This window comes from Pseudopipra pipra, chromosome W, assembly GCF_036250125.1.
Source record: "Pseudopipra pipra isolate bDixPip1 chromosome W, bDixPip1.hap1, whole genome shotgun sequence".
Classification (NCBI taxonomy): Eukaryota; Metazoa; Chordata; class Aves; order Passeriformes; family Pipridae; genus Pseudopipra; species Pseudopipra pipra.
In genome coordinates, this window is record NC_087580.1 from 40,598,564 (window position 1) to 40,617,436 (window position 18,873).

The 18,873-nt window shown below is 55.9% G+C and overlaps 1 protein-coding gene across 1 annotated transcript in view; it reads left to right on the forward strand.

Annotated features, from left to right (window-relative positions):
* Positions 1 to 18,873, forward strand: part of LOC135405395 (zinc finger protein 239-like) — a 669,637-nt gene that overhangs the window by 329,069 nt on the left and 321,695 nt on the right. The gene's annotated exons all lie outside the window — the stretch shown is intronic.

Sequence of the window (18,873 nt, forward strand, 5' to 3'; positions counted from 1 at the left end):
TCCCGGGCTCCACACCCACCCCCGGCACTCCCGGGGGGCCCCAAACCCACTGTGTCCCCCCCATCAGCACCGGGCTGACAATGGAGCCGGCGGGGCCTGACCCAGAAACACCAACCCCCACCATGGGAGGGGACCTGCATCCCCCCGCCCACCGCCAGGGCTCTGCCACCAACCCAGCCCAGCACCCCCAAAAAACACCTCCTGTCCACCCTCAAGTGCCACCAAGGGCTCAGCCCTGCACAAGGGACGGCTGGGCCCAAGGCAATCAAAAAGCCCCACAGGCGGGGGGACACCAGAGGCTGCCCCAGGGCAATGAGAGCAGGAAGCAGATCGGGCCCCCTGACACGTGGGTGGGCTCTGGGTTCAGCCTGACCAGGGGTAATTTGGCACCAACAGCACGGCCCCGACCACTGGCTCAGCACAGGAGGCCCGAGCTCCCCCATCTCCAGGCTCTCAGGGCTCTTGCAGCTCCCCCCACTCTCCAGCCCCCCTCACTCTCCAGGGTTCAAGGCAAGTGACCCTGTCCCTTGGCTCTCTCTCTGCCAGCTCAGTGTGGGGCACATGGGCTGGGGGTCCCTCCCAAGCCCCCCGGGCAGCCGGCGTTGGCTGGGGGGATGTGAGGGCTGGGCCTGCTCAGCACAGCCCCGGCCTCGTGCCCAGCGCCTCTTTCCTGACCCACACAAGAGCTTCCCGGCCCCCCCAGGGCTCCCCTGCTGCTGCCTCTGCTCCTGGCCCTGCCTTTGCTGCTCCCTTGCCTGGGGCAGCGGCTGCAGGGGGGGGATGGCAGCAGCTTCAGCTCCATGGCACTTCCTGGGGGGAGCTCAGCCCGAGGGGGACGGGCAGGGACCTGATGGGGATGGACAGGGGCCCAGCAGGGACAGCCAGGGCCTGCAGGGGAAGGCACAGGGACAACCTGGCCCCCCACAGTTTGTGTTCCTGGGTGCCCACCATCTCAGCACTTGCAGCCACTCAAATCAGCGTCCGCAGCTCTGCAGCAAAGCCCCAGCTCACCTGGCACACAGGGGATGGACACAGCACCTGCTCAGGGATGGGCACCTTCACCTCTTCCCCACCACAGGGCTGTCCTTCCTCAGCAGCACCTCTGCCTTGCACTTATTCTCAGCCTCACCTCAGGGACAGCTCTGGGCTCACCTCCACGCCACTTCTCAGCCTCACCTCAGGGCCTGGGCTCAAGGACAGGAACCTGCAGGGAGGGGACATCATGTGCAAGCTGAGGGCTGCCTGCTTGCACTGGCCTCTGGGCTTCTTTCTCCTTCTACAACCATCCCAGAACTCAGCCTGCTTTTCTAACACCACACATTTACAGACTAACCTTGGAGATATATATGGACAGACATCTCTATCACCCTGGGGATAGAGCCTCAAGCATGTGCTGCCATAGGAATGGGAATCAGAGAATCACAGAATCAGCCACATTGGAAAAGACCTCCGAGATCATCAAGTCCAACCCTGGATCCAACCCTGCTGTGCTTCCCAGACCATGGCACTGAGGCCACATCCACTCTCACCTTCAACACCTCCAGGGACGCTGACTCCACCCCCTCCCTGCCCAGCCCATTCCAAGGCCTGATTACTCTCTCGGCAAAAAATTGCTTCCTAATATCCAACCTAAACCTCCCCTGGCACAGCTCAAGACCCAGCCCTCTTGTCCTACTGCTGCTTCCTGGCAGAACAGCCCCACCCCACCTGGCTCCAACCTCCTGGCAGGGACTTGCAGACAGTCAGGAGGTCTCCCCTGAGCCTCGTCTTCTCCAGCCTCAACACCCCCAGCTCCCTCAGCCTCTCCTCACACCACTTGTGCTCCACTCCCTTCCCCAGCCTCGCTGCTCTTCTCTGCACCTGCTCCAGCCCCTCCAGGGCCTTCCTCAACTCAGGGGCCCAGAGCTGGACACAGCACTCCAGGGGTGGCCTCACCAGCACTCACTCCAGCCCAACAATCACTTCCCTGCTCCTGCTGACACACTCTTCCTCACACAGGACACCAGCCATTGGCCCTCTTGGCCACCTGGCCACACTCTGCCTCCTCTTCAGCTTCCTGTCCATCCACACTCCCAGCTCCCTTTCTGCCTGCCTGCTCTCCAGACACTCTGGCCCCAGCCTGGGGGGCTGACGGGGCTTCTTGTGGCCAAAGGGCAGGACCCGGCCCTTGGCCTGCTTGAACCTCATCCCCTTGCAATCAGCCCATGGATCCAGCTGGGCCAGGTCCCTCTGCAGAGCCCTCCTGCCATCCAGCACATCAACACACCCCCAGCTTGGGGTCACCTGCACATTTGCTGATGAAATGCCTGGTTCTGCAGCAGCTGCAGATGCTCAAGGGGCAGCAGGACCAAGTCAGGGGACTGGGGGGACCTGAGGGGGCTTTGGTGTGCGGGAGGGTCTTGGGGGAGCTGGGGAGGGGCTTTGGGCATTGGGGGTACAAACCAGGACAGACCAGGACAGACCAGTACCTCCTCACTGCTCCCCGGATCTCTTCTGGAGCTGGGCCACGTTGTCGTGGGACATCTGAGCCCCCCCCAGTGCCCTCCCAGTACAGCCCAGTGCCCCCAGTACAGCCCACTGTGTTCCTGTCCCAGGGTGCCAGGTGATTCCTCTTTGGGGGGGGGGGGGTTGGAAGGGATTTGAGGGGGAGCTGGGAGAGATTTGGAGGGATCGGGGGGAGGGGTTGGATGGGGATTTGTGAGGTTTTGGGGGGCTTTGGGTGCATTTAGGGGAGTTAAAAGGGGTGTTGGGAGGGCAAAGGGATCTGTAGGGGGAGGTGACTAAAGGGAAAATGGGGATTAGGGGACATTTGGGGGGGGGTAATGATGTCTGCGGGTACAGAGGAGGGGCAGCACCACACTCAGGTGAATCCTGAGACCTCCCTGGTGTCCCCAAGACCTTCCTGGTGTCCCTAATTTCCCCCCTTAAGACCCTGAGACTCTCCTGGTGTCTCCAATGTCCCCAGGGCCTCCCCATCAGCCCAATTCCCTTCTTGACACCCCCAATTCCACTGTCCACAAACCCTTCCCCACTCTCCCCAGTATACCCAAACCCCTCCCTGATGTCCCCAACCCTCCATCTCACCCCAGGAGCCCCCCCGGACCCTCTGACCCCAAAAACGCCCCCTCCCATGCTCACAGAAAGGCCAAGGGCATCTGGGGACACGTTCAGGACAGTTGGGGGGCTTTTGGGGGTACTGGGTGATTACTGGGGGATACTGGGACACACTGGGGGGAACCAGGGGGCACTGGGAGGGACTGGGGGGTTACGGAGGGATGCTGGAAGAGCACTGGGAGGGACTGGGAAGTTACTGGGGGATTACCAGGACACACGGGGGACACTCAGAAGTTACTGGGCCATGCTAGGGGATTACTGGGTGCTCACTGGAGGATCACTGGGCCATACTGGGGGGCAGTGGGAGGTCACTGGGACACACTGGCTGGTCACTGAGGGGGTTACTGGGCCGTACTGAGGGTCACTGGGAGGTCACTGGGCTATACTGGGGGCACTGGGATCCCCTTACCCAGATGTGGTACATCTCCCCCTGCACTTTGAGGGGCACCCCCAGGACCGCTCCCCTGGGGTCTGGGGACCCCCGGAACCCACTGCTGTGCTTTAGGGGACCCCCGGGCTCCCCTCCCCGTGGGGTGTCTGTGTGCTGAGTGTTGGGGGTCTCTGGGGTTTGGGAGGTGGTCACTGGGATCCCCTTTCCCTGGGGTCGGGCCGCCGGGCCGGCAGGGGGCGCTGTGGCGGGAGGGGTATTGGCGGGTCGCAGGTAATGCCGGCGGGTAACGCCGGCGCGCCTGCGCAGTGCAGACAGGTCGCTCGATCAGACCCTCCCCCCCCGGGGCGGCTTCCAGGCCCCGCGCTCTGACCCTCGGGAACCCCCGAACCCCTCGGCTAAACCCTCCCGAGCCCTCCAGCCTTTCCACCCACAGCCGCGCTCCCCGCAGCCCCAGAGGGGATTCCCAGAACCCCGCTCTCTCGCAGGCCCAGCCAGCTTACAATGCATGCACGGGCCCAGCGCCATCTTGGTTTCCCGGCAACCACCACGGCGCTCTGCGCGCGCAACGCTTTGCCTGACCGCGCCGCAGCCAATCAGGGCGCGGCCCCGCCCTCCCTCCGCCCGCCCGCCCGCCCGCCGGGGCTGTCCCGGGACCGGCTGTGCCCTGGGGCGGGGCTTTGCTGCAGTTTGGTGTTAAACCCAACAAACTGGGAGGGGGGACAGCCCCAGAAACCAGGGACTGGCTTCCTTTCCCCGCAGAGATGTGGAAAGCCAAGTCCCGGCCGCCTCCGGCGCCTTCCACAGCTCCAGCCTCATCCCTCCTCCTCTCCCCTTTACTCGGCACCAGGTTCTCCCTCCTCCTCTCCCCGCCAGCTCGGAGGAAGGAGATTTCCCCCCCAGCACCCCCTGCCCCCTCGCTCTGTCCTGTTGTGCCCAGCTGGTATTTCTGGGGCCGCCTGCCCGCGCAGCCGGACCCGCCGTGCGCCGGCGTTTCTGAGGGAGCCCGATGGAATTCTTGCAAGGATTCCTGGGCTGGGGTGGCCCTGCCTGGGGGCCCGGGGCCACCAAAGCCGCTCCCTCACTGCCCTTCTCAGCCAGGCAGGGCACAGAACACAGAAGGAAAGGCTGCGGGGTTGGGATAACGGCAGGGAGAGGTCACTCACCCATCGCTGTCACGGGCACAACAGACACGACCTGGGGAAATGATTGAATTTGTGACCAATCAAATCAGAGCAGGAGAACGGGAAGGAAATCAAATCCTAAAAAATCATCGGGCTTCACTTCATCTCTGATTTCCTCTCACCACCTCCCCCCCCCCCCCCCCCCCCCCCGCCGGTGTCCCAGGGAGATGGGAGTGGGGGTTATGGTCAGTTCATCCCGTGTTTGTGCTGCTGCTTCACCCTCAGAGAGAGGAGTCCTTCCCCTGCTCCAGTGTGGGGTCCCTTTCCACGGGATCAGTCCTTCCCCTGCTCCATCCAGCCTGGCTCCCTCCCACGGGAGACAGTCCTCCATGGACTTCTTCAACCTGAGTCCCTTCCATGGGGTCATTCCCTCAGGAACAGTCTGTTCCAGTGTGGATCCCTTCCATGGGGTCATTCCCTCAGGAACAGTCTGTTCCAGTGTGGGTCCCTTCCATGGGGTCAGTCCCTCAGGAGCAGGCTGTTCCAGTGTGGATCCCCCACGGGGTCACAAGTCCTGCCAGCAAATCTGCTCCAGTGTGGGCTCCTCCCTGGGCTGCAGGGGGGGGGTCTCTGCTCCACCCTGGACTCCCCCACAGGTCACAGGCCCTTCAGCTCAAGTTCACACGGAGTCCCAGCCACCAAGGAGCCCCAGACTCTGACACACAGCCAGGAGCCCCAGGCAGCACCAGCAGCTGCAAATTTCAGCAGCCCATCCCAGACACATCTGTCAGTATCTCCAACACTCCCAGCCCCACCCTGGACACCAGCAAAGGCTGTTGTGGTTTCACCCCATGCAGCCCCCAAGCACTTCCCAGCCACTCCTCACTCCCCCACCAGCAGGACAGTGGAGAGAACTGGGAGGGGAAAAGCTGGAAAACTCGTGGGTTGAGATAAAGACACTTTAATAAGGACAAGCAGAAGCTGCACGCAGGAGCAAAACAAAACGGAATTCATTCCCTGCTTCCCACGGTTGGGCAGGTGTTCAGCACCTGCAGGAGAGCAGGGCCCTATCCCATGGAATGGTGACTTGTCAAAACAATCTCCATCACTCCAAACCTGTCCCAGCTGTGTCCCCTCCCAACCTCCCCCACACCCCCAGCCCCTCCCCAGTGTGTCTGTGCCAGGGGCAGGAAAGGCCTTGGCTCTGGGTAAGCTCAGCACTAACCAAACCACCTCTGTGTTCTCAAGCCTGTGCTCAGCACAAGCCCAAACACAGCTCCACACCAGCCCCTGCAAAGAAAATTAACTCCACCCCGGCCCAAACCAGCACATTCCAGCCCTTATTCCACACCAGTCCCATCATGCCCAGGCCCCACACGACTCAATACAATTTCAGCCCCCACCACCCCTTTCCCATTCTTTGTGTAACACACAGGTCTCCTTCCCTTAGTCTGTGCACCACCCCTGCAAAATGTCCATAAAATGGCCCCAAAATATCTGTTGAATTGCTCCAGTCCAGTCCTTTGGGCTCCCCCTGTTCTGGTGGTCCCTCGGGGCAGGAGAGGGGCTGTGTGGGGGGAGTTCCTGGGCACCAAAGGCACCTCAGGTCCGGTCCCTCTGCCCTGCAACTGCTGCTTGGGAGGCTCCTCCTGCACTGCTTGGGGTGGTTCCTGTGACAGGAATTCCTGTCACACACTGGGCAGGTTTAAAAGGATGCACAGTTTGGGTTATACCCACATCGTGATAAACTGGTCCCAGCCCCTGGAACCAGGACACAGCCATAAGTGTGAACAATGCTGCACTTACTGAAGTCCTTTGCCTCAGTTTTAGTTCTAGTCTATCTCATGATGATTGTGTAGAGCTGCAGCCTCACTCTTTCCTTTATTTTCCTTCCATTTTGTAGAAAAAAACAAGTCTTTGTTTCTGGTGACCTGTTGTTCTGACTGAAAAAGTTTCCCCTCCTGTCAATGACAGCTCATGTGAAATCAACTCCCCCTGTCTGGAGGCTTTTATTGCTCTTCAGATCTAGGCAGCAAGTAGCCCATGGCTCACCAGCTCTTGCTGGGCCTTGTCAGCTTTTCTATTTTGTCTATCTTGTGTGACAGATGTTGTGTTTGGAATAGCCCACATCAGTGTCCAGCTTCAGATTACTCCAAGGGTTATTTTCCACCTTTTCTGCACAATACCTTATTAATGTCTTTGGATAATTGGCTTGGGATAGAGTTTGTTTCTGTATCAATTATGCCAGGGAAAAGCATCCATTTGTTAAACAAAAATAAATACCTAACTGTAAACTAAAAAAGCTCCACAGATGCCCCCAGCCCCACAGATCCCTCCCAGCCCCACAGACCCTTTCAGCATCCTGCCAGATCCAGCTCCCATCCCCAGCCAGGCTCTGTCCTGGCTTTTCTTCCAGGACTGGCAGACAGACCGGACATGGATGTGAATCTCCTGTGCATACATTTGATGTGCTGCTCTTTTGTTGTTGGTCTCTAAATAAGATTTATAGAGTGTTGTTCTTAGAAGATTTTTGCTTTTCTAAAGATTCTTCCCATTCTATATATGGTTTCTATGGTGTTGCTTTGTTGTTGTTCTGTAAATGCATTTCATAGATTGTTGTTGTTTTACAGGCCCGTACAATGTAAATACATTTTATAGATGTTTTTATAAAGGCAGGGGTCCCTGGGGGTGGGGGGACCTGTGCTCAGAGGGGTCCCCCTTGGGAAGGTGCCGGCCCTGGGCAGTGCTGGTGTCCCTGGGCTGGGGCAGAGAGGTGTCCCCAAGAGCAGAGGTGTCCCCAAGAGCAAAGCTGTCCCCAGCAGAGAGGGGGGTCTGACGTGAGCGGCCCCTGCAGCGCTGCCCCCACAGCGGGCAGGAAACCTCCTGCTGCCCTTCCTGCTGCAGCCAAAGGGATCTGGGAGAAGGTTTGGGAGCTGGAGGGGCTGATGTTTGAGGCTTTGCACCTCCAAGTGCTCCAGGCTTTGCTTCCCATCGTCATGGCATTCCCCTGGGCTGTCGGAGAGCCCAAAGCCAAGCAAGGGACCCTCGCCCTGCCCGGATTCCTGCTGCTGGCAGTGGGCACTGGCCCATGTCCCCACTGGGGGTGATGCCTGGAACAAGCTGGTCTGGTGGCTGATGTCCCTGCCCATGGCAGGGGGGTTGGACCAGATGGCCTCGAAAGGTCCCTTCCAACCCAAACTCTTTTGAGATTCCATCACTCTGGGATTCCATGCCCACCATGGCAGTGCTCCCTCACCAGGGTCATTTGAGTTAGTGGAGAACCTTCTGCGCTTCCCTGACATGGTAAGGCTGATGTGGGAGCGTGAGCCCTGAGATGGGCACTGGGCAGTGAGAGCTGCCTTGCAGCCCAGCCCAGTCAGCAGCTCTGGCAGCAGGCTCTGCTCCCCTGGCCTCTGGTGGCTTCTGGGCCTTGCAGCCCAGTGCAACTTGTCCCTGCTCTGGAATCGGAGCCCAGGGCATCTCCCTCAGCCACCATCCCCATCCCCTTTCACTGTGGGCGGGGGGCCACTGTTTCCAAAGCTCACCTTTCCTCCTTCCTCCCAGGAGAGCAGAGACATGCGAGAGGCCTTTATCTACCTCTTCAGAGACTACCTGGGCTCAGCAGTGCTGAGGAACAACAAGCAATTGAAGATGTCTCTGTGGAGTGCACTGGTCCCGCTGCTCATTCGCACAAGTGACCAGTCCCCGAGCGTGGCCAAGGTACACATTGGAAGGCTGAGCACTGGCACAGAGAGAGGTGGGCTGGCCCGCCCTGTGGGGCCCAGGCAGCAGGGCAAGGGCTGCTGGCAGTGTGCAGCCGTGGCCCAGCGCAAGCCGTGGGAAAGGTCCCTGCAGAGCCAGCGCCAGCAGGGACGGAGAAGCTGGCACGGCCATTTCCAACAGCTGCCCTAGGGCTCCAGTCGGGCTTGTCAGCCTCTCCATCCAAAATGATCCAATGATCCTGGGAGGATGCACTAAGCCAAGACAACCTAGAAAGCTGCAGAGTTAGGAAAGAAAGAAGAACAGCTCCCCTTCAGGGAGACTTACCACCTCCATTAGTGTGTGTTGTTTGGCATTTGTTGCTGGCTAAAAGACTGCAGCCTTTTTGGTCGACAGATGCAATCCAGTGCTGCATTGCACAGCTTTTGCTGACAGCTTTTTTCCTGGGGAGGGCCTAGTCTTTTGCTCTTTTACAAAAAAACACCACTCGCACCCAATGTTATGCCTCCAACACTCCTTTATTTTTTTTGGAACAGTGTGTCTACAAATAAAGATGTGTGGGCTTTGGAGTTTTGGGGCCAATGTAGCATAATTTTCTGCATCGTTGGGGCCTGTTGCTAGGGGCTGGTTCCAATGTATTGTTTGTACTGAGTATCTCTCCAAGTGTCTCTTTATAGATTTATACCCAAAATGACTCTTCTTCAATAGTTTTTATTCCAAAATGCTTTCAAATCTTGTATGTGTATGTGTTCTCTTATATAAAAATCACCCATAATGAATCCCTATACATGTGTAATTTGATGGGGTCACTTTTCTGTGTTAAGTTCCCTGGAATACACCCTCCTTAAAATATGACAGCTGATCCATTTGGAAACTCACCAAAGGACAGGTGAGCTTCATTTCTACTTTCCTTCATGATCTCCTAAGATTTGATATTCAGGGGCTGAAACATGAGGGTCTCTCCTTCTGTCCTGGTCTGGCTTCCTCTAAGCCCTCCTTTTCCTGTTCCCGTGGCTTCCACTATCTTGTTAGCTTGTCATCCCCCCGAGCTTTACACCCCCAAATAACATGTTTTTCCTCTCCCCCTGTGAGCCATCACTACTTTTCTATCAACCCTCTTCCATCCAAACAAGCAGCTCTCTTCCCTGCCAGTGCTGCTGCTTGGAGAACCAGAAATCCTGGGCTGTCCTTTGCCTGTTGATAAACAAAGCAGTGGCTTCTTCCCCCAGGGACTGAAAGTGTCACCTCCCCCAGACTGGGGCCTGGAATTCCAACCACATTCCTGACCTTGGGTTTCACAGTTACCCATCACTTTGGGGGAGGGGAAAAGAAAAAAAGGTGAAGAGATTAGAGGAGCAAGTAAACTGGGGCTAAGTGTACCTTAATTTTCTCCAGTTGTTCTGTAGAAATAAATAAAAATAGTACTATGGGGGGGGGGGGGGGGAACTCAAGCCAGGTATCAGTTTACTGAATTTTATCCAGGAATACAGAAGAAGAACATGCCTGCAAACACACATCTGCACTAACTTATCAAACTGTACAGTGCAAAATCTGACCCCAAGGAGTCTGTATAAAACAGTGGGAATGGAATCAGAGAGGGGAAGGAAAACATCGTCAGCAGTGCCTGTCCCAGTCAAGGGGCATTACTGAGCAGCACCTACATTTCCATGGCTCTCTTGGCAGGTCATTTCTCATGTGTGCCAAACAGCACATCTTTAAGCTTCTTCCTACTGAAATCCTATAGACATTTCAGGGCATCTGAACAGCCACATTCTTAAAGCACAACTGCCTCAAGGCAAGTGAAGAAGTGAGATTCAGTGGCACTTGGCAGAAGCTGCCCAGTGCATTGTGTCAAATGGGTATTTACCCAAAGGAACAACAAGCTCAAGCCATCAGGGAAAGAGCAAGATGATGAAAGGGTGTTAGCTGCTGAGAATTTCTTTGGGAGGAAGTAGACTATTAACTTGAGATAGAAATTTGCAATATACCATGGAACCTTATTCAAAGTCCAGCTGCAAAATACCTTCTTGTTAAGAGTGTGAAATAAATCCTAAAGTGTCATCAACTATGTGATTTTCTCTTTATTCCCAATCACTAATAAAAGAAACATAACTCAGAAGTAATCTCACTCTGTGCTCCAGTGACATTAACATTAGAACAATATTGTCACTGTCTACTGGTCTCTTGTGCTTCTCACTGGAAGGCACTTGGTGTACCCCTGGATATCCTGCTAATGAGGTAAAAAACTAATGCTTCTAAAGTTCCAGATTTTCCTCACCTGTTTGTACACAGTGGGACAAACTGGGCCAAGTTATTACTTGAAAGCCACCTGTTGGATTTAGCATTAATTACTCCTTGTTTTGATCGTGGAGGAAAAAAGCTCACACAACACAGTCTCTGTGGACCCAACAGAGAAAACATCCCCAGGGTCCTGTTAGAGCACAAACCTGCAAACAGGGATGACAGATCAGAGAATCACAGAATCATCAACGTTGGAAGAGACCTTCCAGATCTTCTAGTCCAACTGTCAACCCAGCACCACCAGAATCACCCCTAAACCCCATCCCAAAGCTCTACATCCAGATGCCACCTGAATGCTTCCAGAGACTCCACCACCTCCCTGGGCTACTTGTTCCAATGCCTGAGCACTCTCTCAGTGGAAAAAGGGTTTTTTTAACATCTAATCTGATCCTCGCCTGATGCAATTCAAGGCCATTTCCTCTCTTCCTGTCACTAAAGGCTTTGCAGAAGAGACCAACCCCCACCCCACTAAAACCTCCTTTCAGGTCATTGTAGAGAGCAATGAGGTCCCCCCTGGGCCTCCCCTTCTCCACACTCAACAAGCCCAGTTCCCTCAGCAGACATGTTTTCCAGAGCCTTCCCCAGCTCCGTTCCTTTCTCTGGACACGCTCCAGCCCCTCAAGGGCCTTTTGGCACTGAGGGGCCAGAACTGGACACAGCACTCCAGGTGGGGTCTCCCCAGTGCCCAGCACAGAGGGGCAATCAGCTCTCTGCTTCTGCTGGCCACACTCTTCTCCACAAAGGCCACGATGCCCTTGGCCTTCTTGCCCCCCTGGGCACACTCTGCCTCATATCCAGCCCCTGTCAAGCAGCACCCCCAAGTCCCTTCCTGCTGAGCAGCTCTCCAGCCCCTCTGCCCCCAGCCTGGAGCGTTCCAGGGGGTTGTTGGGACCCAAGGGCAGGCCCTGACACTTGGTCTTCTTGATCTAGCCTGTCCAGATCCCTCTGCAGAGCCTTCCGGCCCTCCAGCACATCCACACTCACACCCAGCTCAGTCAGTCTCCCAAACAGCACAAAGTCTGACCACCAGCAGTCCAGGGTGTCAGTTCTGCTGCCCCCTCCTTCCTTCACTCAGAATAGAAAAGTCCATTATTTTGGGGTCTCTGTGCCCGTCGGCTCCAACCACCACATCCCCCACCAGTCACAGAATCATGGAATGGTTTGGGTTGGAAGGGACCTTAAAGAGCATCTCAGTCCAATCCCCTGCCATGGCCAGGGACACCTTCCACTAGACTCAGAGCTCAGAGCCCCATCCAACCTGGCCGTGAACACTTCCAGGGATGGGGCAGCCAGAACTTCTCTGAGCAACCTGTGCCAGGGCCTCACTACCATCACAGTCCAGAAATTCTTCCTAATATCCCATCTAATCCTTCCCTTTCTCAGTGTGAAGCTATTCCCCTTGTCCTGTCACTCAGGCCCTGTTAAATAGTCTCTCTCCATCTTTCTTGTTGGCTCCCTTCAGGCATCGGAAGGCCACAATTAGGTCACCCCAAAACCTTCTTTTCTCCAGCCTGAACAATCCTAATTCTCTCACTTTCCTCACAGCAGAGCTGCTCCATCCCTCTGATCCTCTTGCTGGTCCCCTCTGCACTCGCTCCAGCAGATCCATGTCCTTCCTGGGCTGGAGCCCAGAGCTGGAGGCAGCTCTGCAGGGGTGACAACATTACAGCCCTGTGTGTTCCAGCAAGGACAATGTGGAACCTCCTGGAGTAAAGGGGCCATTGTGACACTGCAGGGCCTTCTGGAGCCAAAGGAATCCTGGGACACTGTGGAACCTCATGGAACCAAGGGAGCATTGTGACAATGTGAAAACTCATGGAATTAAGAGGCCATTGTGATACTGCAAGGCCTCATGAAACCAAAGGAACCCTGGGAGACTGTGGAAACTCATGGAATCAAAGGGCCGTTGTGATGCTCCAAGGCCTCATGAAATCAAAAGAATCCTGGGACACTGTGGAACCTCATGGAATCAAGGGGCCATTGTGACACTGCAGGGCCTCATGGAACCAAAGGATTCCTGGGACACTGTGGAATCTCATGGAACCAAGGGGCCACTGTGATATGTGGGGCCTCCTAGAACCAAAGGACTCCTGAGACCTTTTGCAAACCCATGGAATCAAGGGTCCATTATCACATTACAGAGCCTTATGAAGCCAAATGGACCCTGTGACTCTGTGGAACCTCATGGATCTCGTGGCCATTCCCACACTGTAAAACCTCATGGATACTCTCAGGTTCCCATTATTAAGAGACACCGCTGCCCAAATTCAGCTGTAAAGGAGACCATGTGCCAAAGTCAGCAGTCCAGGTTTGATTTAACAGTAAAGATGAGGGGGAGAGAGAGAAAGAAAGAGAAAGAGAGAGAGAGAAGAAGGAGGTGGTGAAAAGACGGTGAGAGAGAGACAGAGATGAAGTAAATGTATCACACCATGGAGATCCCTGAGGCTCCCACCGGTCCTTCTTCACCCTGCTCGGTGGAGGGTCCCCAAGTTGTGCTTCTGGGCTATCACTTTTATACAGCCCAAGCCCCAGGTATTTAGGGGGTAGATGCTGTTCCCACAGCTTGGGCTGGCACGTCTACAAGGACTTGCTTCCTTTCCCACAGCTTGCCACAGTGGGAGTTTTGCCCGCTGTGCTCACAGTCTGCAGGTGGGAATCTTTGTCTGGATGGGTCCCCCAGACCTGCCTTACCAGCCCTGGCTTCCTGTTGGGGCTGTCTGCTCTTTCCCACAGTCTGCACAGTGCAGTTCTGTCCTGGGGGCTACTTCCAAAGCTTCACCTCCCTTTAGGCCTTGGAATTAAATGCCTTCCTCTTTGCCACCAGTGCTTATGTGTTGTGGTGCCTTATGAGATTTTCCTGCTTTGACAGTATTTTGAGACAGTTCATTGTGCCCTTCAAGTCATTCCACAGCAGTCTCACCAGTGTCTGGACCTCCAAAGAACACAAGCCCTGAGGATTTGTAGCTCCCACTCCAGTGGTTGGCACTTGGAGCTCCCTCCGTACCCAGAGCTCAGAGCTCCCTTGTGCCAGAAAGTTTAAAGAGATTGTGCCTCATTCTGCCAAGACAACCCTTGGAAAAAAGTGTCCCTCTGTGTTTCCTGGGATCAGAGCACTCTATTGTCATCTTCAGAAAGCTTGGAGAGGTCCCAGAGATCTCCCAGGAAGGAATTTGGGGCCTCAAGCACATGACCTGTATATAGAGGCTGAGGACTCAGGGGTCAGTGGTGCAAAGATTGAGGACAGTAGAGGAGTAGCCTGAGAGGTCTGGAAGGGGGGTGTCAGAGCTGGTGGAGCTTTTCTTCCTGTCAGAAAACAGCCTAAGAAAGAACTAGTGCCACCAAGGGCAGCTGGGGTGGCCTAGACTGGTGACAAGAAGTCAGAAATTTCCCTCCAAGGTCACTGTTGTGGTGCAATATGTCACAAAAAAAGAATCTGGATGAGCCCAAGGCTTTGTGTGTGCAGGAACAGCCAGGGAGGACACAGAGATGTCAGTGCAGGAAGGTGCCAGCCAGGTGGGGCAGCCGGGGGATGACGACAGCCTGCAGGGAAAGGGGCAGGGCATGGACACCGTAGGACAGCCTGGGCTGGAGAGGAGACAGGGATGGGGAGAAGCTGAAAGGCCCTGACACAGCCACCTTCTGCAGGCCTTTGGCCAGGGCTGATGTCTGTGCCCCTGATGCCAGGAGGAGACACGTGGCCCTTGCAGCCCTGGGGGCTCATGGCCTCCTTGTCCCTGCTCAGCAGCCTGGCAGGTGCCACCCCATGGTCCTGCCCTTGGCATTGCACATCCCACATCCCAGTGCCCCAGGAAGAGCCCTGAGGAATGAGGCAGGGAGAGGATCTGCCTTCCCAGGGGCTGGGGTCAGGGCTTGGTCCTCTGGATTAAGTAAACAAGTCAAGGTTTATTCAGCATCAGAGCCACCTTTCCCTTGCTTGTCCATCCTTGTCATCACTGTCTGCACTTTTCTGCTCTAACTGGAACCTGGGGACACATTCTCAGTTGTGTTCCTTTAATGACACTCATTAGCACTACAAGAAACTTTAGTGTTTCAATCTCATTTCGACTTCTTGAGAAGTTGTTTGAACTTACTCTCAGAGACTGAGTCTCATGTAAACAATCTCAAAGTCCCCTGAGGGTCATGAAATACCTGGGGCTGTTGCTGTGCTGCTGAGCTGGGCCGGGCTCCTGGCACACAGGGAGCTCCTGGCAACCAAGAAGAGCTTCAGAGAGACAGCTCTGCCCAGGAGCAGCTCCTCTGCACAGCCCAGCAGGGCTGAGGGCACTGCCTGCAGCACCCAGGGCACAGGAGAGAAGGCAGAGAGATGAGAGGCAGCCTGGGCTGGGAGGTTACTGAGCTCTGACTATTGGAGAAACCTTCCCAGGATTTAAATGAAGAATTCTCTGGCTGTGGGAAAGTTCAGCTTGCCTTCCTGGAGGCATCTCCTAAAGCTGCCACATCCCACAGCTTGTAGGATCTTTCAGCAGGACTCTCCCAGTTGCTGCAGTGCAGGGGAAGTGGCCATATGGCAGAGCAGGGCAGGAGCTGCAGGCAGCAAGAGCAGAGAGGAGAAGGGAGCAGGAGGTTCAAGGGATCCTGGGGTGGGAGGACAGGGCAGAGCTGCTCAGGGCAGGAACCTTGCCAGCCCTTTTGCCACGGTCAGGCTGTGGCTGCAGAGCAGTGCAGGTGAGTTCCTGCAAGTGCCTCTCCCAGCTGCCAAATGGCACCAGTGGCAGGAGCTGTCAGGATGGCTCTGCTGGATTTGCTGGGGTGCAGCAGGAGAAGCTGCTGCAGAGCAGGACTTGCTGCTGCCCCATCAGAGGCCCAGGGCCAGAAGGTTCCCTGTGCCAGGGCTGGCTGTGGGGTGGGAAGGTGGGGGTGCAGCCAGGGGTGCCCAGGGCTGTGGTGCAGAGCAGGGTCCTGCCCCAGGGCTCTGTGTGCTGGGGCAGGGACTCTGCTGCCTGCCAGGGTCAGCTCTCAGCCCGGCCAAGGAGCTGCCACAGCCCTACAGGGAGAAGGTGTGAGTGGAAGGAGTGACCCCTCAGGGCTGGGCAGGGCTGGGCAGGGCCCTTCAGCTGCAGGCTCAGGGCTCCTCACAGCTTCAGCTCCACCTCCTGCCATTTCCAGGGGCCCTTCTCAGGAAGCACATCCCCCCAGAACACCTCCCCCTTCCCTGCCACCGAAGGCTCTCTGGGATCTGCTCTGCAGCCCCTGCCCAGGCAGAGCTGCCCCTGGGCACTGGGCTGGGGATGGCTCTGGCAGCACTGGCAGGGAGCTGAGCTGGGCACAGGCAGGGGCTGCTGGCAGGAACAGCTCCTCACCCAGAGACAGGCAGGCAGGGAGAGGCAGCTGCTGCCACAAGGGCTGGGCAGGGGGATGTGGGCCCCTCCCTGCTGTCCCTGTGGCACAGACCCCTTCCCTGAGCAGCTCCTGCCTGGGCTCCTTTCCCAGCCTAAGCAGAGCCTGTGCCCTCAGGCCCATGGGGGCTGGGCTGTGCATTGTCCTGTAGCAGCCAGAGCCCAGGCAAGGACAAGGCCCTGATTTCCAGCTGTCTCTCTGTATCCCTCCTCCCTTGGCAGCAGCACTGTGGCATTTCACTGCCATCCCCTGCTGCCTGGGCTCTCCTTGTTCTCACCAGTGGGTTTTCTGAGCCACTGTGGGATTTGGAGGGGGCAGATTCCTGTACAGATGCAACCCCATGGGTGCTGCTGTGGGGATGTGTCTGTGGGAGCAAAGTGCCCAAGTGCCCTCCAGGCACCTTCAGGAGCTTCAGCTGTTTGCCTGGGTGTCCTGCAGGGCTGCAGGTGCCCTCCAGAAGGGCACAGCTCTGCCATAGGATCTCTGTGCTGCACAGGATCCCCATGGAGAAAACTCCTCAGTGCTAAATCCATGGAAATGCTCTGGGCAGCCGTACTTGGGAGCTGCAATGTTCCCTGTGTGTGGCAGTCTGGGAGGAGAAAGATGAGATCCTAATCAGGCATCCTGAGGAAAGGCAAGGATTCTGTTAATCTGCTCTTTGAACCAGGAATCCTCTGCTCCCGGAAGTGCTTTATTTCTTTTTTAAGGGAATTCCTAAGAGCCATCCCCCTTTAGCTCCAAGCTGCAAGCCAGGGGCAGCTGTGAACAGGAAAGATGGCCAGCTCTTGTCTCTGCACCAAGAGACCATCCCTTTGCCTCTTAGGACTCACAAGATTTCACTTGGAGCACATTAGAAATGTCAGAGATTTCAACCATCCAAACTCACTCCTGGCAAGAGGAACTAGAACAAAATCAAGTCCCCCAAATCCCCTCCCTCTGTTCTGAGCTTGGGCAAACTGTGACCAGCAGTTCTGGAAACACTTTGATACATCACAAGTGCATTTAATTGGAGGTCACCCTGTGCTCCAAGTTGCCTCTCACTGCACAGCAAGAAGGATTCCTCGGGAGCCCATTCCAGGGTCCCTGCTCTCAGTTCCCCCTTCAGCCAGCAAACCCCAGAGCTCGGGGAGAGGGATGCAGAGAGATCTTCCTGAAAAGAGGCCCTGAATGTTGAATTGCTATGAGACAAGCAAGATGGTTTGCTAATTGAGTCTGGCCTAATTCAGTTCTGTCTTTTTTCTCCTCAACAGAAAACCATACCCTGAAGCAGCAAATGTCCAACAGCAGCTCCATGCCCCAGTTCCTCCTCCTGGCATTCACAGACAGGCAGGAGCTGCAGCTCCTGCACTTCTGGCTCTTCCTGGCCATCTCCCTGGCTGCCCTCCTGGCCAACGGCCTCATCCTCAGCGCTGTAGCCTGTGACCACCACCTGCACACCCCCAGGTACTTCTTTCTGCTCAACCTCTCCCTCACAGACCTGGGCTCCATCTGCACCACTGTCCCCAAAGCCATGCACAATTCCCTCTGGGAACCACAACCATCTCCTACACAGGATGTGCTGCACAGCTCTTTTTCTTTGCCTTCTTCATCTCAGCAGAGTTTTCCCTCCTCACCATTCCCTCCTCACAAACTGCCTCTTTTCTTCTGCAGAACACACATTGTGTGACACATTTTGGGCCCAGCCTGCCTTTTAAAGCTTTTGATAGTGTTTGGCGTGGGGGGCTTTCCTTTTTTTTTCCCTCTGTTCATGTCATTAACACTGAAATTTTGTTCTTCATCCCATATATCATTCACTCTCTACCTCTTTTTTTTCACCAACAAAATATACAAATGAGGAGTCATGCTTTGTGTGCATTTAAAAAAAATAAAATTTGTGCAGCAAGGTATTTGTCAAACATTATCCCTGTGTTAGTTTGTACATGAGGAATCACAATCTCTGAGTGTAAGAAAGGACACAAATTCTTTTTTCCAAATCCTTCCTCCAAGACCTCCCCTGAAGCTGGAGGGCATTTCCACGTTTGCAGATGTGGAGAGGAAAAGAGTCCCAGCACTGCCAGGGAGCACCAGCACTGGGGCTGTTCAGAGCTGCTCTCTTTGCACTCCCACCCTCTCCTTTTCTTTCCGTGCCCAAGGCCTGAGTGCTCTGGCAGCTCAGTCACTGTCCTGCTGTGGGTCAGGCCTGTGAGCACAGGCAGGGACAGGCCCTGGGCACTGCTGGGACAGGGCTGGGCTCCACAACAGCAGTTCCAGCAGCAAAGGGGTTCCCCTCCAGGCACTCTCTGAAGGCTGAGGTCTTTTCCCAACAATGGTATCGAGAAGAAGTCCAAGGAATAGACTCTCCAAAGTCTTGTTGCTTTGCTTGTTTCCCCATGGAGACAGTGCAGGGAGGTCAGGGGACTGCAGGGACTGAGGGCTGGTTCAGATGTTCTGTGCTGGTGGCCGATGGCCAATGGAGATGACAAATGATCTCCAAGTCACCTGCCTGGGGCTCTGCAGCTTGTGAGGGCTCTGATGGCAGGTGTAGGAACTCAGGAAGTGCAGGAGAGCACAGAGGATCTGCAGGGACAGCCCGTCCCACCCAGTCAGCAGGGAATGGAGCCCTGGAGCAGAATCCTGCCCAGGGTGGAGTCACCAGAGATCAAGTATTAAATCTCCCTGTGAACTGGTAAAGGAGAGTTCTGCAGCCCCAGGGGACGCAGCAGGAACAGAGAAAGGACTCTGGCCAGTGACTTGTCTGACCCACAGTGAACTCCCCTTGTGCCTCCCCATTTCAGGGGGGGCTGGACCAGAGCCAGGGGTGGGCTTTCCAGGAGGGTGTCCTGAAGAACTCTCCAGCTCCCAGGCTGCATGGAGTGGAGCCCTGCCCTG